General features: G+C 41.9%; 1 long non-coding RNA gene across 1 annotated transcript; it reads right to left on the bottom strand.

The window, feature by feature from the left end:
* Positions 1 to 21,131: 21,131 nt before the first annotated feature.
* LOC127344030 (uncharacterized) lies at positions 21,132 to 23,118 on the bottom strand. Its single transcript, XR_007877691.2, has 2 exons — positions 21,792 to 23,118; positions 21,132 to 21,691 (listed from the first exon to the last, which is right to left on the bottom strand). It is a non-coding gene; the product is annotated as an uncharacterized lncRNA (long non-coding RNA).
* Positions 23,119 to 23,624: the final 506 nt, after the last annotated feature.

Below are 23,624 nucleotides of genomic sequence, written 5' to 3' on the forward strand. Positions count from 1 at the left end.
TTGATTCTTACATGTTTACCTATTGCACTTGTTATATTACTTTGTGTTGACAATTATCCATGAGATATATATGTTGAAGTTGAAAGCAATTGCTGAAACTTAATCATCCTTTGTGTTGCTTCAATGCCTTTTACTTTGAATCTATTGCTTTATGAGTTAACTCTTATGCAAGACTTATTGATGCTTGTCTTGAAAGTACTATTCATGAAAAGTCTTTGTTATATGGTTTAGTTGTTTAGTCATTATCTTTACTATCACTTCATTCACTTCATATACTTTACAATAATGTTGATCAAGATTATGTTGGTAGCATGTCACTTAAGAAATTATCATTATTATCATTTACCTACTCGAGGGCGAGTAAGAACTAAGCTTGGGGATGCTTGATACGTCTTAAACGTATCTATAATTTCTTATGTTCCATGCAAGTTTTATGACAATACCTACATGTTTTGTTCACACTTTATATCGTTTTGATGCGTTTTCCGGAACTAACCTATTGACGAGATGCCGAAGGGCCAGTTGCTGTTTTCTGTTGTTTTTGGTTCCAGAAAGGCTGTTCGGGCAATATTCTCGGAATTCGACGAAACAAAGACCCAACATCTTATTTTTCCCGGAACCTTCCAGAAAGTCAAAGGGGGACCAGAGGGGAGCCCTGGGGGCCCACACGCCAGGCCGGCGCGGCCCAGGTGGGGGGCGCGCCCCCCTATATTGGGGAGGCCTCGTGGCCCCTCCGACTCCGCCTCTTCGCCTATTTAAAGGTCCCTGACCTAAATCTTCGATACGGAAAAGCTACGGTACGAGAAACCTTCCAGAGTCGCCGCCATCGCGAAGCCAAGATCTGGGGGACAGAAGTCTCTGTTTCGGCACACCGCCGGGACGGGGAAGTGTCCCCGGAAGGCATCTCCATCGACACCACCGCCATCTTCATCACCGCTGCTGTCTCCCATGAGGAGGGAGTAGTTCTCCATCGAGGCTAAGGGCTGTACCGGTAGCTATGTGGTTAATCTCTCTCCTATGTACTTCAATACAATGATCTTATGAGCTGCCTTACATGATTGAGATTCATATGAGCTTTGTATCACTATTAGTCTATGTGCTACTCTTGTGATGTTATTAAAGTAGTCTATTCCTCCTTCACGGTGTAATGGTGACAGTGTGTGCATCGTGTAGTACTTGGCGTAGGCTATGATCATAATCTCTTGTAGGTTATGGAGTTAATTATTACTATGATAGTATTGATGTGATTTATTCCCCCTTCATAGTGTAAAGGTGACAGTGTGTATGCTATGTTAGTACTCGGTTTAAATTGCAAAGATCTATTATGCTCTAAGGTTACTTAAATATGAATGCCGAATGTTGTGGAGCTTGTTAACTCCGGCATTGAGGTGCTCTTGTAGCCCTACACAACGAATGGTGTTCATTATCAAACAAGAGTATATGTAGCACAAAGGAAGAGAACTTATTTATTTATGTGATCAATGTTGAGAGTGTCCACTAGTGAAAGTATGATCCCTAGGCCTTGTTTCCAAATACTGCAATCATCGCTTGTTTACTGTTTTACTGCATCTTTACTTCCTGCGATATTACTACCATCAACTGCACGCCATCAAGCACTTTTCTGGCGCCGTTACTACTGCTCATATTCATTCATACCACTTGTATTTCACTATCTCTTCGCCGAACTAGTGCACCTATACATCTGACAAGTGTATTAGGTGTGTTGGGGACACAAGAGACTTCTTGTATCGTGATTGCAGGGTTGCTTGAGAGGGATATCTTTGACCTCTTCCTCCCTGAGTTCGATAAACCTTGGGTGATCCACTTAAGGGAAACTTGCTGCTGTTCTACAAACCTCTGCTCTTGGAGGCCCAACACTGTCTACAAGAATAGAAGCACCCGTAGACATCACCCAACAAACACAACATGTAGCATTACAAATAGATGATCTTGATCATGATGGGCAGCTCACAAGATCTAAACATGATAGCACAAGAGGAGAAGACAACCATCTAGCTACTGCTATGGACCCATAGTCCAAGGATGAACTACTCACGCATCAGTCCGGAGGCGGGCATGGTGATGTAGAGCCCTCCGGTGATGATTCCCCTCTCCGGCAGGGTACCGGAGGCGATCTTCAGAACCCCCCGAGATGGGGTTGACGACAGCGGCGTCTCAGTAACTTTTCTCGTATCGTTGCTCTCGGTACTAGGGTTTTCGCGACGGAAGGATTATATAGGCAAAGGGGCAGAGTCGAGGGACGCCCGAGGGGCCCACCCCATATGGCGGCGCGGCCAGGGGTGGGGTCGCGCCCCCCTATGGTGTGGCCGCCTCGTGGTCCCTCTTCGTCTCCTCTTCGGTGTTCTGGAAGGCTCCGTGGAAAATAAGACCGTGGGCTTTTGTTTCGTCCAATTCCGAGAATATTTCCTGTGTAGGATTTCTGAAACCAAAAACAGCAGAAAACAGGAACTGGCGCTTCGGCATTTTGTTAATAGGTTAGTACCGGAAAATGCATCAAAATGATGTAAAGTGTATATAAAACATGTGAGTATTGTCATTAAACTAGCATGGAACATAAGAAATTATAGATACGTTTGAGACGTATCAAGCATCCCCAAGCTTAGTTCCTACTCGCCCTCGAGTAGGTAAACGATAACAAGGATAATTTCTGAAGTGACATGCTACTATCATAATCTTGATCAATACTATTGTAAAGCATATGAGATGAATGAAGTGATTCGAAGCAATGGTCTATAGTTTGTTAACAAATAGATAATGACTAAACAACTGAATCATATAGCAAAGACTTTCCATGAATAGTACTTTCAAGATAAGCATCAACAAGTCTTGCATAAGAGTTAACTCATAAAGCAATAGATTCTTAATAGAAGGTTTTGAAGCAACACAAAGGAAGATTTAAGTTTCAGTAGTTGCTTTCAACTTTCAACATGTATATCTCATGGATAATTGTCAACACAAAGTAATATGATGAGTGCAATAAGTAAGCATGTAAGAATCAATGCACACAGTTGACACAAGTGTTTGCTTCTAAGATAGAAAGAAGTAGGTAAACTGACTCAACATAAAGTAAAAGAAGGGCCCTTCGCAGAGGGAAGCAGGGATTACTCATGTGCTAGAGCTCTTTATTTTGAAAACATGGAAACAATTTTGTCAACGGTAGTAATAATTCATATGTGTTATGCATAAAACCTCCTATAAGTTGCAAGCCTCATGCATCGAATACTAATAGTGTCCGCGCCTTATCCTAATTAGCTCGGATTTCCATGGATTATCATTGCATTACATATGTTTCAACCAAGTGTCACAAAGGGGTACCTCTATGCCACCTGTACAAAGGTTCAAGGAGATAGATTGCATTTGATTTCTCAATTTTGATAGATCTCAACTTGAGGACATCCATACCGGGACAACATAGAAAACAGATAATGGACTCCTCTTTTATGCTTTAAGCATTCAACAACAGATAATATTCTCATAAGAGATTTGAGGATTAATGTCCAAGCTGAAACTTCCACCATGATACATGGCTTTGGTTGGCGGCCCAATGTTCTTCTCTAACAATATGCATACTCAAACCATTTAACTCATGGCAAATCTCCCTTACTTCAGACAAGACGAATATGCATAGCAACTCACATGATATTCAACAAAGGTGTAACAGGTTGATGGCGTCCCCAGATAAGATGGTTACCGCTCAACAAGAAACTTATAAGAACTAAGATACATAAGCGACATATTCTTTACCACAATAGTTTTTAGGCTACTTTCCCATGAGCTATGTATTGCAAAGACAAGGAATGAATTTTTATTTAAAGGTAGCACGCAAGCAATTTACTTTGGAATGGCAGAAAAATACCACATATTAGGTAGTTATGGTGGACACAAATGGCATAAGTTTTAGCTCAAGGTTTTGGATGCACGAGAAGCATTCCCTCTCAGTACAAGGCTTTGGCTAGCAAGGTTGTTTGAAGCAAACACAAGTATAAACCGGTATAGTAAAACTTACATAAGAACATATTGCAAGCATTATAAGACTCTACACTGTCTTCCTTGTTGCTCAAACACTTTTACCAGAAAATATCTAGACTTTAGAGAGACCAATCATGCAAACCAAATTTCAACAAGCTCTACGGTAGTTCTCCACTAATAGGTTTAAACTACATGATGCAAAAGCTTAAACATGATCTACTTAAGAGCTCAAAACAATTGCCAAGTATCAAATTATTCAAGACAATATACCAATTACCACATGAAGCATTTTCTGTTTCCAACCAAATAGCAATAAATGAAGCGGCTTTCAACTTTCGCCATGAACATTAAAAGTAAAACTAAGAACACCAGTGTTCAATAAGAAAAAGCGGAGCGTGTCTTTCTCCCACAAAATGAATACTAGGATCCGATTTTATTCAGAGAATGAAAATAACAAAACGAAAATAAAAGCACACAGACGCTCCAAGTAAAGCACATAAGATGTGACGGAATAAAAATATAGTTTCACTAGAGGTGACCTGATAAGTTGTTGATGAAGAAGGGGATGCCTTGGGCATCCCCAAGCTTAGATGCTTGAGTCTTCTTGAAATATGCAGGGACGAACCACGGGGGCATCCCCAAGGTTAGACTTTTCACTCTTCTTGATCATATCATATCATCCTCCTCTCTTGATCCTTGAAAACTTCCTTCACACCAAACTCAAAACAATCTCATTAGAGGGTTAGTGCATAATCAAAAATTCACATGTTCAGCAAGGACACAATCATTCCCAACACTTCTGGACATTACCCAAGGCTACTGAAAGTTAATGGAGCAAAGAAATCCACTCAACACGGTAAAAGAGGCAATACGAAATAAAAGGCAGAATCTGTCATAACAGAACAGTCCGTAAAGACGAATTTTTTCGAGGCACTTAACTTGCTCAGATGGAAAAGCTCCAGTTGAACGAAAGTTGCGTACATATCTGAGGATCACGCATGAAGTTTTTTCAAGATTTTACGAGTTTCCTACAGAGAGATCAACTCAAATTCGTGACAGCTAAAAATTTGTTTCTGCGCAGAAATCCAAATCTAGTATCAACTTTCTATCAAAGACTTTACTTGGCACAACAATGCAATAAAATAAAGATACGAAGGTATTGCTACAGTAGTAATAAGCACCTAGACTCAAATATAAAACAAAAATTTCAGAAATAAAATAATGGGTTGTCTCCCATAAGCGCTTTTCTTTAACGCCTTTCAGCTAGGCGCAGAAATTGTAAATCAAGTAACATCAAGAGAAGAAGCATCAACAGAGGAGTTGGGGGTTTTCTCAACAATGCATTGTATCTTATCTATGTAAGTTTCAGAAGCTCCTCTTTTATTACTTTTAGGCTTACTATCCTCCTCAAATAAATTTTCAGGAACAATCCAATCAAAATTCTTTTCTAGTGCCTCATGCATTCCTATGAGTTTATAAGGTATTGGTATTTTAATCTCCCCCTCACAATTGGCTTCATTAGTGTATTTTAGCCTATCTTTTTCCATCTTTTCAAGGGTATTTGCAAAATTGGTATAAAAGCCAAGCATCTTATGTTGAATAAAGACTTTCCTAGCTTCTCTAGCTACATCACCAAATTCTTTAAGAAGGGTTTCTAAAACAAAATCTTTCTTTTCTCCTTCTTCCATATCACAGAGTGTAAGAAACATATGTTGCATTATAGGATAAGATTAACAAATCTAGCTTCCAACATGTGCACTAAAGAGGCAGTAGCAATTTCATTATTAGGAGCAAGTTCCACCAAGGATCTATCTTCAAAATCTTTAACCGTACTATAATGAGTGAAAAATTCTTCTATATTATCTCTTCCAACGATAGACCCATGTCCTACCGATATATCTTTCAAAGTAAACTTAGGGAGAAGCATGATGAAATCATTATTATTTGTGCTAGTGAAGTCACACAACTTAGTGTTCTCAGGAGTATTCATTTTAGCAGTAATAAAGCAAACCGAATTAAATAAAGTAAAACAAGTAACTAATTTTTTTGAAAAAAAGCAAGACAATAAACAAAGTAAAGAGATTGGATGTGAGAGACTCCCCTTGCAGCGTGTCTTGATCTCCCCGGCAACGGCGCCAGAAAAATGCTTGATGGCGCGTGAAGCACACGTCCGTTGGGAACCCCAAGAGGAAGGTGTGATGCGTACAGCAGCAAGTTTTCCCTCAGTAAGAAACCAAGGTTATCGAACCAGTAGGAGATGAAGGCCACGTGAAGGTTATTGGTGAAGGAGTGTAGTGCGGCGCAACACCAGTGATTCCGGCGCCAACGTGGAACCTGCACAACACAATCAAAATACTTTGCCCCAACTTAACAGTGAGGTTGTCAATCTCACCGGCTTGCTGTAAACAAAGGATTAAACGTATGGTGTGGAGAATGATGTTTGCTTGCAAAGAACAACAGAGAACAATGATTGCAGTAGGTTGTATTTCAGATGTAAAAGAATGGACCGGGGTCCACAGTTCACTAGTGGTGTCTCTCCAATAAGATAAATAGCATGTTGGGTGAACAAATTACAATTGGGTAATTGACAAATAGAGAGGGCATAACAATGCACATACATATCATGATGACTACTATGAGATTTACTTAGGGCATTACGACAAAGAATATAGACGGTTATCCAGCATGCATCTATGCCTAAAAAGTCCACCTTCGGGTTAGCATCCGCACCCCTTCCAGTATTAAGTTGCAAACAACAGACAATTGCATTAAGTACTGTGCATAATATAAACAATACAAATATCCTTAGACAAAGCATTGATGTTTTATCCCTAGTGGCAACAGCACATCCACAACCTTAGAACTTTCTGTCACTGTCCCAGATTCAATGGAGGCATGAACCCACTATTGAGCATAAATACTCGCTCTTGGAGTCACAAGTATCAACTTGGCCAGAGCCTCTACTAGCAACGGAGAGCATGCAAGATCATAAACAACACATATATGATAGATCGATAATCAACTTGACATAGTATTCCATATTCATCGGATCCCAACAAACACAACATGTAGCATTACAAATAGATTATCTTGATCATGATAGGCAGCTCACAAGATCTAAACATGATAGCACAAGAGGAGAAGACAACCATCTAGCTACTGCTATGGACCCATAGTCCAAGGATGAACTACTCACGCATCAGTCCGGAGGCGGGCATGGTGATGTAGAGCCCTCCGGTGATGATTCCCCTCTCCGGCAGGGTGCCGGAGGCGATCTTCAGAACCCCCCGAGATGGGGTTGACGGCGGCGGCGTCTCAGTAACTTTTCTCGTATCGTGGCTCTCGGTATTAGGGTTTTCGCGACGGAAGGATTATATAGGCGAAGGGGCAGAGTCGGGGGACCCCCGAGGGGCCCACCCCATATGGCGGCGCGGCCAGGGGTGGGGTCGCGCCTGAAGGAGATATGCCCTAGAGGCAATAATAAAGTGGTTATTATTTATATCTTTATGTTTATGATAAATGTTTATATATCATGCTATAATTGTATTAACCGAAACATTAGTACATGTGTGATATGTAGACAACAAGAAGTCCCTAGTATGCCTCTTAAACTAGCTTGTTGATTAATGGATGATTAGTTTCATAATCATGAACATTGGATGTTATTAATAACAAGGTTATATCATTATATGAATGATGTAATGGACACACCCAATTAAGCGTAGCATAAGATCTCGTCATTAAGTTATTTGCTATAAGCTTTCGATACATAGTTACCTAGTCCTTATGACCATGAGATCATGTAAATCACTTATACCGGAAAGGTACTTTGATTACACCAAACACCACTGCGTAAATGGGTGGCTATAAAGGTGGGATTAAGTATCCAGAAAGTATGAGTTGAGGCATATGGATCAACAGTGGGATTTGTCCATCCCGATGACGGATAGATATACTCTGGGCCCTCTCGGTGGAATGTCGTCTAATGTCTTGCAAGCATATGAATGAGTTCATAAGAGACCACATACCACGGTACGAGTAAAGAGTACTTGTCAGGAGACGAGGTTGAACAAGGTATAGAGTGATACCGAAGATCAAACCTCGGACAAGTAAAATATCGCGTGACAAAGGGAATTGGTATTGTATGGTTCATTCGATCACTAAAGTCATCGTTGAATATGTGGGAGCCATTATGGATCTCCAGATCCCGCTATTGGTTATTGGTCGGAGTGAGTACTCAACCATGTCCGCATAGTTCACGAACCGTAGGGTGACACACTTAAAGTTGGATGTTGAAATGGTAGAACTTGAATAAGGAATGGAGTTCGAATATTTGTTCGGAGTCCCGGATGAGATCCCGGACATCACGAGGAGTTCCGGAATGGTCCGGAGAATAAGATTCATATATAGGAAGTCATATTCCAAGTTTGGAAATGATCCGGTGCATTTATGGCAGGTTCTAGAAGGTTCTAGAAAAGTCCGGAAGAAATCACCATGGAAAGTAGAGTCCCGAAGGGACTCCACCTTGCATGGCCAGCCAACCCTAAAGGGGAGGAGTCCAAGATGGACTCCCCTAGGGTGGCCGGCCAACCCCCCTCATGGAAGGGGGGAATCCCACCCCAAGTGGGATTCCCACCTTGGGTAGGTTTTCCTACATATGGGAGGTTTTAGTGTTGGGGTCTTATTCGAAGACTTGGACTAGAACTCTTGGGGCTTCCACCTATATAATGAGGGGCATAGAGAGGGGGCTGACCACTTCAGGCCTCAGCCTTGGCCGCACCCCTTAGAGGGCCGGCGCCCAACCCCTCTCTCTCCCCAAACCCTAGCGGTCTCTCTCCTCCACCACATCCCGCACGCTTAAGCGAAGCTCCGCCGGATTTCTCCACCACCACCGACACCACGCCGTCGTGCTGTCGGATTCAAGAGGAGCTACTACTTCCGCTGCCCGCTGGAACGGGGAGGTGGACGTCGTCTTCATCAACAACCGAATGTGTGACCGAGTACGGAGGTGCTGCCCGTTCGTGGCGCCGGAAGCGATCGTGATCAAGATCTTCTACGCGCTTTTGCAAGCGGCAAGTGATCGTCTACCGCAGCAATAAGAGCCTACTCTTATAGGCTTTGGAATCTCTTCAAGGGTTAGTCTTGATCATCCCCTCGTTGCTACCGTCTTCTAGATTGCATCTTGGCTTGGATTGCGTGTTCGCGGTAGGAAATTTTTTGTTTTCTATGCAACGTTATCCTACAGTGGTATCAGAGCCGTGTCTATGCATAGATGGTTGCACGAGTAGAACACAATGGTTTGTGGGCGTTGATGCTCTTGTTATCTTTAGTTTGAGTACTTTGCATCTTTGTGGCATAGTGGGATGAAGCGGCTCGGACTAACTTTACATGACCGCGTTCATGAGACTTGTTCCTCGTTCGACATGCAACTTGTATTGCATAAGAGGCTTTGCGGGTGTCTGTCTCTCCTACTATAGTGAAGATTCAATTTACTCTTCTATTGAAAACATTAGTATCAACGTTGTGGTTCATGTTCGTAGGTAGATTAGATCTCTCTCGAAAACCCTAAACCACGTAAAATATGCAAACCAAATTAGAGACGTCTAACTTGTTTTTGCAGGGTTTGGTGATGTGATATGGCCATGATATGATGATGAATATGTATGAGATGATCATTATTGTATTGTGGCAACCGGCAGGAGCCTTATGGTTGTCTTTAATTTTCATGTTGAGTAGTATTTCAAAGTAGTTGTAATAGTTGCTACATGAGGTGAACAACCATGAAGACGGCGCCATGAACCTTGACGCTACACCGACAATGATGGAGATCATGCTCGTTGATGATGGAGATCATGTCCGTGCTTTGGAGATGAAGATCGAAGGCGCAAAGACAAAAGGGCCATATCATATCACATATGAACTGCATGTGATGTTAATCCTTTTATGCATCTTATTTTGCTTAGATCGCGACGGTAGCATTATAAGATGATCCCTCACATTAATATCAAGATAATAAAGTGTTCTTCCCTCGTATGCACCGTTGTAACAGTTCGTCGTTTCGAAGCATCTCGTGATGATCGGATGTGATAGATTCAACGATTCACATACAACGGGTGTAAGCCATGTTGCACACGCGGAATACTTGGGTTTGCTTGACGAGCCTAGCATGTACAGACATGGCCTCGGGACAACGGAAACCGAAAGGTTGAACCCGAGTCATATGGATGATATGATCAACATGTAGATGTTCACCATTGAAGCTACATCATCTCACGTGATGATCGGTTTTTGGTGTAGTGAATTTGGATCGTGTACCACTTAACAACTATGAGGGATGTTGTATTAAGTGGGAGTTCATTAGTAATTAGATTAAAACATGAACTAATTATCATAAACATAGTCTGAGTAGTATTTTGAATTAATTTTGTAGTATTGGCATCCATATTCTACCATGCGCTAGTCTTGTTAGTGAGATAGAAATACTGTTAAAATCTGATAAGAAACTTTACGGTTTGGTACCGTATTGTTAATGAATCAAGAATTGATTAAGTCCTATTGCAAACTTTTAGTAAACCTCACATTGTTGATTCAAAGAGCTGTGATTTCAATTAGTACCTAAAGTTATCTTGTCTCCGTGAAACTTGAAGTTCAAATCTGTTTGAAAAGTAAGGAGCTGAAAATTTAGTTTTCAGAAATAATCAAGGTATGAGATATATGTGATATCTAAGACCTTATTGCAAGATGATAGAATATAATTTGGTGAGACTACATGAACTCATAAGTTTTATGGGAATGTACGAAGGTTGAAGACGCAAGGCGTCACAATCCTCCAACTATTGGGGCACTACGGATATTCGCACATCCATGAAGTGACCATCCTTAATATGCACCGTTACTAAAACTCGTCGTTTCGAAGCATCACGTGATGATCGGGTGTGATAGATTCTACGTGTGCATACAACGGGTGCAAGCTAGATTTGCACATGCAAATACCAAGGTTAAAACTTTACGAGCCTAGCATGTGCAGACATGGTCTCGGAAAGTCGTCATGATATGATGGATAAAATTATGAGTGAAATTGTTCATCATATTACAAAGTTACTAATAGTGAAATCTGGAACACTTGTCATATGATGATCAACTTCAAAGTAAGAACCTCAAGGTTATTGGTATTTGACCAACAAACCTAGAAGTTAATGATGTTGAAGTGTTTTTCTGAATAATGAGGAAAGCTAAAAGAGAAAGCGCAAAAGATATTTTGGCAAAAGAAAAGAGAAGACTAGAAAGTCTAGCTCAAGTGTATATAAATGATATACATGTTATGGTTGTATTCCTAGTTAACTCACACTATGAAATTCTTGGGTATTAGTACTATATTGGTTGGTATGAAGTGTCATACAAAACAACGCAATACAAGAATTCAATGGCCTAAGTGACTGACAAGGAATATGATAGGAATGCACGTCAGGAACAAAAATAAAGTGTTATTATGTTCGTCATTGGCATTCTATCTAGCCCTTAGAATTTATAATAAAGAGCTTAATAAATTGTTATTTTGCTCTGGTAAAATAAAAACAATGAGTTGTTTAAATTATGACATTACTCCATGTACGATGGATAAGTTATTATAAATCTTAATGGTGAAACACACATACATAACACTGACGCTAAAATGCCATAAGGCAAATGATTTGAATTCCACTTATTTGTGGAACCGCCATTTAGGTCATGTTAGAAAGGAACGCATAAAGGAACTCCATGCAAATGGATTTTTGGAGTCATTTGATTTTTGAATCATTTGGCGCTTGCAAATCTTTTCTAAAGAGAGTGATTAAAATACCGTTCATAGGCCAAAAGTTAAACGGGCAACTAACTTAGTGAAAAATACATGATGATGTATGTGGTTCACTGGGCATAGTTGTGTGCGGGAGATTCTTCTACTTCATGAAAACTTTCAAAACAATGAATTGAGTATATATGTGGATATATTCAATAAGGAAAAGTTTGAAACATTTTGAATGGATTCAAATAAATTTCAGCATGAAGTGGAAATCATCGTAATAGAAAAGTCAAATATCTATGATTGGATCATGGTGGAAATATTTGAGTTACGAGTTTTAGCGAACATCTAAGAGAGTTATGAAATTGTTCTACAACTCACGTTTCTTGGAGTATCATAGTGATGATGAAGTATCCGAGAGATGTATCCAAACCTTGTTGGATTAATGATGAGATAAAATATTATGACACCATTATATTTTTGTGGATTATGCTTTAGTGACTACCGCTTTTACACTTAATAGAGCATCATCATGATCCGTTGAAATGACACCATACGAGTTATGGTATGGGTATGAATCCTAATAGTCTTTTCTTAAAATTTTGGTATGCATAGCATAAGTAAATAAGTTTACAACCAAAATCGGATGAATGTCTTTGTTGGTTATCCCAGAGAATTGATTGGGAATTCTTCCCACTATGTAGACAAAGACAAAAGTGTTTGTCAATGTTTCTTATTTCCAAGAAATTGTTTCTAGTGAAGTATTTGAGTGGGAGGACAATATAATTTGATAAGGTTTATGAACCTGAGCATAATGATCAGTGTAGCGCAGCATCGGAAATTGATTCCGGAAGCGACCACGACGATCATGGCTCCCATGACTACAAAGTGTTTTAGCCATGGAAATCGAAGTACATATTGAACCTTGTAGGTATGGTTTACTTTGTGATCAAATAAATGATTTGTGGACAAAGGATTGATTATGAACAATGATAAACCAACTACAAACAAAGAAGCTATGATGGGCCCTGACTCCATTAAAATGGCTATACGCCATGAAATCCAAGATAGATGAATACTTTTTGAAAGTAAATGGATCTATAAAATTGATGGACTTGGATGAAATATCCTTGAAGAAGCTTGACTTGTCGAAAAGTTGTTTACGACAAAGTTCAAATAGTTGACTACAACAAGATTAGATCTTCCGTAGCAATGCTTATAGTCTATGTGGATTATTCTAGTAATCACTACATATTTCTTTTATGAGATATGTTAGTAGGATGGCAAAATACATTACTTATCAGAAGTGTGTATTAAAGGTGTATACAAGATCCAACCAAGAGTTTTGCTGGTCCGTGGAATACTAGATAAGTATACGAACTTCAATTGGATGAAGTAAGTATCACGGAGTTAGAATCTTCACCAGATGAAATAGTCAAAGAGTTTTTGATTTCATCAGAAACGATGAAGAGGCTTGCATTTGCAAGAAATTAAGTGGGAGCGCTAAGACATATTTATAATACTTTATGTAGATGACATATAGTTGGTTATAAATGATGTAATTATATACTTGATTAAAAGGTTTCATTGAAAATTAAACTTCAATGAAAGGATATGGACTGAAACAAATTTAGTGTCAAGATCTATGAAGATAGATTGAAACACAAAATAAGTTTAAGTCAAAGTACATAGAATGGATATTGAAATAGTTCAATATAGAAATATTAAGAAGATGTTCTTGTCATGTGAAGTTTTAACAAGACTTGAGTGTATATGACACTCAATGGGTAAAAACACATGAGTGACTTTTGATCACGAATAATATGTACACAATCAGATATCTTGTGCTCTAAAATGTTATGAGCATATACCAGAATGATTCATGAGGTGATCATTGAAAAACAGTAAGAATATTCTTGAAGTACTTAAGAAGAACCAAGAATATATATATATAGTTTTGTATGGAGAAATGACAAACAAATCGCTGTAAGATGTTGCACCGATATTTGTTTTGTCACATATGAAAATAAAATTTCAATCTCAAATTAGACTAAGTGTTGTTTTAAAAGGTAGAACAATGAGCTAGAATTTGTCTATGCTAGATTTAGAAGAGTTCTAAATATTGTAACGGATTCTACAAAAGAAGGCAGAGTATGTCATTGTTTTGACAATGGCAAAGGATGTTAAGTCAAGAAGTTCTTTGAGAGCTTGGTGTAGTTCCGACAGGGTCAGAACTTTGAAGCTATATTGTGTGTGACAATATTAGTGACATATTTCAGACCGCGGAATTAAGGTTCCACCAGAAGACCAAACATATTTAATGCCAACTCATTTGGAAATGAGTGATGCGTTGAGACGCAAATGAATTACAAAATACATACGGTTCTGAGCATGTCAGATCCGTTGACTAAAAACTCTCCCGTGAGCAAAAACATGATAAAGCACCAGAAGGCCAAGGTGTTATATCTTTACAAATGTAAACTAGATTATTGACTCTAGTGCAAGTGGGAGACTGAAGGAGATATGCCCTAGAGGCAATAATAAAGTGGTTATTATTTATATCTTTATGTTTATGATAAATGTTTATATATCATGCTATAATTGTATTAACCGAAACATTAGTACATGTGTGATATGTAGACAACAAGAAGTCCCTAGTATGCCTCTTAAACTAGCTTGTTGATTAATGGATGATTAGTTTCATAATCATGAACATTGGATGTTATTAATAACAAGGTTATATCATTATATGAATGATGTAATGGACACACCCAATTAAGCGTAGCATAAGATCTCGTCATTAAGTTATTTGCTATAAGCTTTCGATACATAGTTACCTAGTCCTTATGACCATGAGATCATGTAAATCACTTATACCGGAAAGGTACTTTGATTACACCAAACACCACTGCGTAAATGGGTGGCTATAAAGGTGGGATTAAGTATCCAGAAAGTATGAGTTGAGGCATATGGATCAACAGTGGGATTTGTCCATCCCGATGACGGATAGATATACTCTGGGCCCTCTCGGTGGAATGTCGTCTAATGTCTTGCAAGCATATGAATGAGTTCATAAGAGACCACATACCACGGTACGAGTAAAGAGTACTTGTCAGGAGACGAGGTTGAACAAGGTATAGAGTGATACCGAAGATCAAACCTCGGACAAGTAAAATATCGCGTGACAAAGGGAATTGGTATTGTATGGTTCATTCGATCACTAAAGTCATCGTTGAATACGTGGGAGCCATTATGGATCTCCAGATCCCGCTATTGGTTATTGGTCGGAGTGAGTACTCAACCATGTCCGCATAGTTCACGAACCGTAGGGTGACACACTTAAAGTTGGATGTTGAAATGGTAGAACTTGAATAAGGAATGGAGTTCGAATATTTGTTCGGAGTCCCGGATGAGATCCGGACATCACGAGGAGTTCCGGAATGGTCCGGAGAATAAGATTCATATATAGGAAGTCATATTCCAAGTTTGGAAATGATCCGGTGCATTTATGGCAGGTTCTAGAAGGTTCTAGAAAAGTCCGGAAGAAATCACCATGGAAAGTAGAGTCCCGAAGGGACTCCACCTTGCATGGCCAGCCAACCCTAAAGGGGAGGAGTCCAAGATGGACTCCCCTAGGGTGGCCGGCCAACCCCCCTCATGGAAGGGGGGAATCCCACCCCAAGTGGGATTCCCACCTTGGGTAGGTTTTCCTACATATGGGAGGTTTTAGTGTTGGGGTCTTATTCGAAGACTTGGACTAGAACTCTTGGGGCTTCCACCTATATAATGAGGGGCATAGAGAGGGGGCTGACCACTTCAGGCCTCAGCCTTGGCCGCACCCCTTAGAGGGCCGGCGCCCAACCCCTCTCTCTCCCCAAACCCTAGCGGTCTCTCTCCTCCACCACATCCCGCACGCTTAAGCGAAGCTCCGCCGGATTTCTCCACCACCACCGACACCACGCCGTCGTGCTGTCGGATTCAAGAGGAGCTACTACTTCCGCTGCCCGCTGGAACGGGGAGGTGGACGTCGTCTTCATCAACAACCGAACGTGTGACCGAGTACGGAGGTGCTGCCCGTTCGTGGCGCCGGAAGCGATCGTGATCAAGATCTTCTACGCGCTTTTGCAAGCGGCAAGTGATCGTCTACCGCAGCAATAAGAGCCTACTCTTATAGGCTTTGGAATCTCTTCAAGGGTTAGTCTTGATCATCCCCTCGTTGCTACCGTCTTCTAGATTGCATCTTGGCTTGGATTGCGTGTTCGCGGTAGGAAAATTTTTGTTTTCTATTCAACGTTATCCTACAGCGCCCCCCTATGGTGTGGCCGCCTCATGGTCCCTCTTCGTCTCCTCTTCGGTGTTCTGGAAGGCTCCGTGGAAAATAAGACCGTGGGCTTTTGTTTCGTCCAATTCCGAGAATATTTTCTGTGTAGGATTTCTGAAACCAAAAACAGCAGAAAACAGGAACTGGCGCTTCGGCATCTTGTTAATAGGTTAGTACAGGAAAATGCATCAAAATGATGTAAAGTGTATATAAAACATGTGAGTATTATCATAAAACTAGCATGAAACATAAGAAATTATAGATACGTTTGAGACGTATCAATGGGCACCAGTGCTCCCTCCACTTTCAGATTTTTAAAATTTTCAAAACTTCATACTTCTATTCCTCCAAATATTATGGCCTTAAATATTTAGATAGATATGTATAGGAGGAGACTACGCAAAAAAAAGTCCGGTAAAAAATACTTTAAATTTTGAGAAATACAAAATAAACAAATTTCTGACAAAAAGATACTCTATTTTAATACTATTGTACTACCATTTACCGTCACAAATTTGTCTTTTTCATATTTCCCAAAATACAACGTTTTTTTAATGGGACTTTTTCGCATACATCCATACTATACATATTTATCTATATATTCAACACCATAATTTTTAGAAATATAGAAATGTGAGGTTTTAAAATTTTCAAAAATCTGAAATTGAAGGGAGCACTGGTGCCCAGTGTCAAAGACACTTTCTACATCAGATTCATGATAAAAGTTATATTTTCATCATATAGGTATCATTATATTATTATACTAGCATGTAATGGCGCGGCGGCACGCCGCGCCCACTTTGTAACTGCGAGTTGAAAAGCGGAGAATATTTCATGGTATGTAAGGGGTGGCATCCCCTTTTCATTGGCTTCAAAACTCCAAGCTATATATTCCTCGCACCTCTATGTTGTTGTGCAGACTAAAATGTGTGAAGAATGTGCATGTCACTTGCAATCTTGCTGGACAAAGAAAACTCTTATTATAGGAAGGCAAAGACAGAATATGTTATTTCTATATCTACAATACCTACCCAGATGATCTGGTCATACAGCTGCAGTTTCTAGATAGAAAACATTACCTGAAGTTTAATTTAAGACGTCTAAATAAAAGAAATCTAATATGCATTAGAACACCTTACAAATTCTTGATCCGAAAAACATTCTGAACAAAGTACACTACTAGAAAAAGGCTTACCGCCGGCGACCTGAAAAAGCTTACCGCCGGCGCTTTCGGATTCGCCGGCGATAACCTCGCCGGTGGTAAGCGCTTACCGCCGGCGTCCTCAGATTCGCCAGCAGTAACTGGCCGTTACCGCCAGCGTTTTCCCAGTTCGCCAGGGGTAACCAGTTTACCACCGGCACCTAGCCAATTTCGCCGGCGGTAGCATATACAAGAGAGAAAAAAAATGCAGAAATCCCATTCACCCATTGCAATGTATCTTACAAAGAGATCCTGAAGAAAATAAAAAGTACAACACAGTCACTGAATTTTACAGTAAGGACCTTGGACAAAAAAGAAAAAAGCAATCGAGCACATCCACCACTCCATGTCCGGCGGCGGCGTCTAGGCGGCGGGTTGGGACGAGGCGTCGAGGCTACTGCTGCTTCTCCGCGCCGCGAATCGGCTACCGCCTGCCGGAGATCTGTCCCGAGCCCCGCTCCTTCTCGCTGTGAGACGATGAGAGGAAACTCGCCGATGTCCTGGGCGATGTCGAGGCACTCCTCAAGGGTGGTCCCGATGCCTGAGGGCGGTGTCTTGAGCCCGATGCGGTCCATGGCCTGCTTGAAGAACTGGCGGTCCTCGTCCATGCGGATGGCCGGAGGGATGCGCCGATGAGGCGCACGCCGAGGCGGTCGAGCGCGCCGGAATCGGCGAGGGAGACGGCGAGGTTGAGCGCGGTCTGTCCGCCCATGGTGGGGAGGAGCGCGTCGGGGCGCTCGCTGGCGATGATGCCCTCGACGAGCGGCGGCGTCATGGGCCCGATGTAGGTGCGGTGGGCGAGGTCCGGGTCGGTCATGATGGTGGCCGGGTTGGAGTTGACGAGCACGACCTCGTGGTGGTGGAGAGGCGGCGGTGAAGTGGGGAGATGAGGAGCGTATTGGGGAGAGAGAGCGAGCAGTGCGCGGTGGGGGAGATCAGGGAGCGTATTGGGGAGAAGGAGCGGTGCGGTGGGTGGCAACTGTTTTTTTTGCGTCGCGGTGGGGAGATCAGGGAGCGTACGTATCCGGCTGGTCCTCTTAATGGCATGGCTCAGGTTACCGCCGGCATCTACAGATGCAATTGCCAGCGGAAGGGCCCATTACATCTTCGGTTCGTGTTTGCCGGCGGTAGAGCCTGCTACCCCCGGCGCTTTTGGGCCCAAATCGCCGGCGGTAGAGTTAGGCACCCCTGAAAGGCATTACCGCCGGCATCTTCATATCGTATTTGCCGGCGGTAAGGAGTGCGGCTATAAGCCTTTTCCTAGTAGTGGTATGTAGTCATGCTTGCAACCAATGACTTACGGATATACACTTTGGGAAGCATAAACTCTATATGGAAGCATATAACTCTGCTTGTGGGGAAGCATATAACTATTTATGTATCGTGAGAACAAAATTTCAATATAAAAGAAAATTCCAAATATAAGAATCTCCTTATAACTCCCAACACCATATTGTGTAATAAGCCAGGTAGTTTATATAAATATGAAAACTGATGATTGAGTACTGTCAATTCAAGAAAGGTCAGACCATCCAGTTATATTGCAAATCGACAAAGAGCTCTATTTGTTAAAAGTGGCATACTTGCAGGTTGCAGCTATTGCCTCCAAATGTGAAGAAACATACGAACTCGGCCAGAACGAAACCAACCAACCAATAAAATGAGTCGAAACTATAGCCAACCAGCATCATGTTTACATGTATGATGAATCATGAAAATGAAGAAATAGAAATATTGGCAATGCATAATCCAAGGAGCAACAACACAATGAGGTGTGGGCCAAAAACATACAACACAGAAGTTCCATTGTACATCTAGAAAGCAAGAAATGGATCTAATAATAAGAAACCTAAGTGCACACTATCATCCCTTTGCCTGAACCAGCGCTTCATCACACTATCAACATGATCTCTCATTATATTACAAAGTCAACAAATAATCTCCCAAACCTGGCCATGTACAATGATAACATTTCAACTCATACCGACATATGTTGCAAGGATGCCACCTTCAGAAAGCAAGCAACTACAGGATTTTGCATTCACCTAAATCTGAATATAGGCTTCCTCCAAGCACAAGATCACAATTGAAATTTCTGTCTTTGACCCCCATTTCCCCTGCTCTAAGTGACAACTTGTATGGGCTGGAGTTGGAGAACCACACCTTAGTCCATGACAGCAGCTGTGGCGCGGCAGCCGCCGGTGGCAAGGAGACATGTGTACGCAAAGGCGCCTGGATCGCAGGTGGAACAGGAGGAAGAGAAAACTGAACAGAGCGCGGCCCCGACTCTGCTCACAACCTGTGCCACAAACACAGCACTACCGGAAGGGCTAGACCGCCCACCACGATTGTGAGACGCAATAGCAGCTATGTTCGTAGTAGACCACCCACCACATACGCTTGACTATATTTTGAGAACACTAACATATTAATCATGCTATGGACAACGAAAGACCCTGGACATAAACTGGTATGTGAGAGAACTCCTTTATTTCTGGATACAACCAGTAATGCAAGCCTTATGTTCAGGACAAACATTTTAGCATCCCTGGTTATTTCATCAAAGATTACAAATAGCAATAGAGATAGTACCTCGTGACCAAGTACTTGCAACTTGAGAAAGGAAGACAAACTAAAATGCAAACGAAACTTAGATCAAAATATAGATTTGACCCAAGAACTTTAAGCTCGTGTATCATCCACTGCATCAAATCGATTAGTAAACCTAGTTGTCAAATTCTTACCTTTCTCTGATAGCAGCAAGACCAAGAACAGGAATTGTTATATACCATCTGGTCACAGAAATTTCTTTTTAAAAAAATATGGTTAAATAAATCATAAACTCAGGAGTATGCACCAGAAACTGCAAACTCCCATCACTGACATCGCAAAATAAAAACCTTATATTAGCTGAACTGAAGAAGACTGGTGTATGAGCAAAAGGAAAAAAGCAGTCAACCGAACAGTTAATCCAGTGATGCATTTACCTGCTGCACCTTCTTTCATGCATCTATTTAGTGACATGAACGAGTTCATATTTTCACAAAAAAGAGTTCAGATTCGCTGAACTTTCAATAATGTACTCCTGATATCTCATACACACGTCGAATGTGAGAAATAATTAACAGCTAATCTGGAAGGTCGATTATCCTAGTGAAACACCTCTGGATAGCTTTGAATCGCGGAAATTTTCTTTTGCTGGAGTATTGTATGCATGACCACATCAGGAGTCCAAGAATCAATGAAATACCGCTACTGCAGCATGGCAAAGCCATCATGACCAACCAAAGAAATCTTTGTGTGAGTACTCAGCTCACTCTACACAATTTTTTTGGCGCAATTGTAAAGGTAAGGAGGAAAAAATATACAGTAGCTATCAAGAGAAAATTTTATCCTAGATTTAAATTTCAAAGCAAACATAGTATTCTTAATGCCAAGTACCAGGCTTCTATTTCTTTATTTAGCTTTGATTGACGACTGGACCCTCGAAATAAAGCTTTATAAAGTATTTCTTAGAAGGCTATGATAGCACACTGTTCACGTAAAACTCACTTATCATGGTATTGATTCTTTTTCTGTACAGTAACCTTATCTCAGCCATATTGAATTAATGTAAATACTATGTATACTATGAAAAAACTTCAGTATATTCTGGACAGATTCTTAACAGAAGTGCACTGGACATGAAAACTTTGAATCTATTTATCTCAAATAGGATAATACACAATGACACATCCCGGCAACATATGAAAGCTTACAGAGATACCTTCAACTCAAGTAAGAACTCATCATTTTCCTAGAAAATAAATATAAATTCATCACTGAAACTAAAGTCGAGATAAATAGGTAAATCAAATAACCGCACAAATCACTGATGAAAGGGTCAGTATCTACATATAAGTTATGTGAGTAATTTAAATGTACACATGGTAGGCTGACGACCATCAGACAAAAACATAGGCCCACATAATTTGTACTACGCCATTTACACTCGATGATCTTTACCTACCCAGGAAACCTGAAAGATGACATAGTGCATTCTTCATTGGCCTAAAAAAGAACAACTACATATCAAATTCATCATGCGTGCCCCAAAAAGAAAGTAAAGATGCACATATGCAGCCACCCCTGAGCTACTGCCACATGGAAGGAGATCACAATCGACATGCTTAAGTAATCATTGGCGGAGGAACTCACTCAATATTGCAGGCATTTCAGTGAACACCATGTGGGCATATGAAATCACCATACTGTTCTTAGCCCGGTGCCATCAGTTGCGTGTACCCAAGAATCTCACTAAAAATCAAAAACTCCCAAAGCAGAGATAGAAAGCCCATGACCTTACGCCTGCCATGAGATCATCTCACCAGTTCTTCCTTCGTCTCCTCCCATGTATGTGCTGCAAAATCAACAAAAAAAGAAATATGATCAGCAAATAGCATGACTCGTACGGAAAGGAAAGAATAGGGACATCGAAGAATAGAAGATAGTGAACATACCCGACAGGAGCAATGAGGGGTGGCGAGGGGCACCCGGTCTATACAACCTGCGAGCAAGAACAAGAAATATACCAAATCCAAAACATCAACCAGATCAAATTAGCGTTGGTAGCATCCGGCACCAAAGTACAGACCGCCCCCAGTTTCATGCTTCCAGTCTTCCAGAGCACAACAGAGGGAGTCTGTCAGAGCTGGGCGAAGCAACATGGCGAACCAGAGAGGAAGAGAAGTAGGCGGAGGCGGTTCCTGTTTCTCAATGGTTCACCGTGGTGTTCAATCTTTGTACTTCCAGGTCAAGGTCTAAGCATGGTTTTAAAAAGGCACAAAAAATGATTATAGTTTCCAGTCTGGTGTAGAATTCAGAATCAACTGAGTAATTGTGAATCAACAGATGTAGTTTCATATAGAAAAATGCTCCTCCAACACCACTAAACTACGGAGTATATGGGATGACCTCCTAATCAATTGAAGCACCAAAGTTGGAACAGCCGTTTACAGATAATAAATGCAACAGCATGGCCACTACAAAATAAAAAAATCGAATCCTACAAATAAAATGCATTTCCTAGTAAATTGTCCAAGCACCAATGGTCAAACGAACCAGAACTAACATACGTCAATCATCATAGAGATGCAAGTGCGGTAAAATCAAAGAAAGATGAGAAAGAGGAGCAAGACCTGACAGGAAACCAGGATTAGCATGGCCCGTGGGACAAACCGCCGGTCGTAGGCAATATATGGGGAATATTTCTAGGTAAGACAGAATCGTAACCGGTGTGGCAAGGAAAGAGAATCGCAAAGAAAAAAGGCTAGGAACAAGAGGAAGGGGGCGACCCATCGAAGTGCGTCTTTGTCTCTCCCGTACCATACGAACACGGCGGCGAAGGCGACGACCGGCCCCGGCGACGAAGCCCCAGCATCCCTCTCCGCCCTCCCTCCGCATCCCTATCCGCCATCCCTCCGCGTCCCTCTCCGCCCCTCTCTCCGCGTCCCTCTGCTTGGACGACCACGGACCGCGGAGGCGCATCCCGGCGACTCGGGTCTGTCACCTAATAACCGGTTGGTGCAGCGGCGACGGGGCGGCACCACGACGACCTCGCCAGCCATGAGGGAGTATTGTTTCTAAAAGCGGGAGCAAAGTTGGAGGAGGGCATACCCACACATCAAATCCTCGACCGTCTCCTGGCTTCCCCCGCCCGCAAATCGTCGTGGCAGCCGGGCTCCTCGAGCTGTACTGGGCCGCTTGGAAGCACCACCACCTCGTCCGCATCCTCTCCGCCAAGCATAGCAATCCGGAAAGCCCGTATTGCCAGAATTGATCCGGTCTTCCGCAGCTTCCGACCACCCCCCGCCTCGCCACCTCCCCGACACGCTCGTCGTGAGCTTCTGGTTCTCCTGGAGCCCTTTCCTCCCCTCTCTGTCGCTCTGTAGCGCCGCGCCGCCATGTGCCCCGTCCGCCACCGCCACGACACCGCTGTCCCCGCACCGTTTGCCGGCGGCACCGCCACCAAATTGCTGAGCGTGAGCCCACGCGTCCAACACGCTACGACGCGGAGCGCGAGAGAGGACGCAGGGGGAACTCGAGCCCTCTAGAAATTTCTGGCAGCTGAGTTAGGAGAAGAAGGAGGCGAGTCGCCAAGAGGTTTCCACACATCAGTCAAAGCGGTGTATGATGATCTATCATGGCCCATAGTAATGATAGCCACCGCTGTCCTAACCAGGTCATGACTACGGCCACACCAGAAAAGCACCAAGGCAGCCCATCAGTGAATCCCAACTTCGGGAGCACACGAACCAAACTTTTCCAAATCGCTGTAGAGCCCCAAGACGTAC

Source organism: Lolium perenne, chromosome 3, assembly GCF_019359855.2.
Source record: "Lolium perenne isolate Kyuss_39 chromosome 3, Kyuss_2.0, whole genome shotgun sequence".
NCBI classification, from domain to species: domain Eukaryota; kingdom Viridiplantae; phylum Streptophyta; class Magnoliopsida; order Poales; family Poaceae; genus Lolium; species Lolium perenne.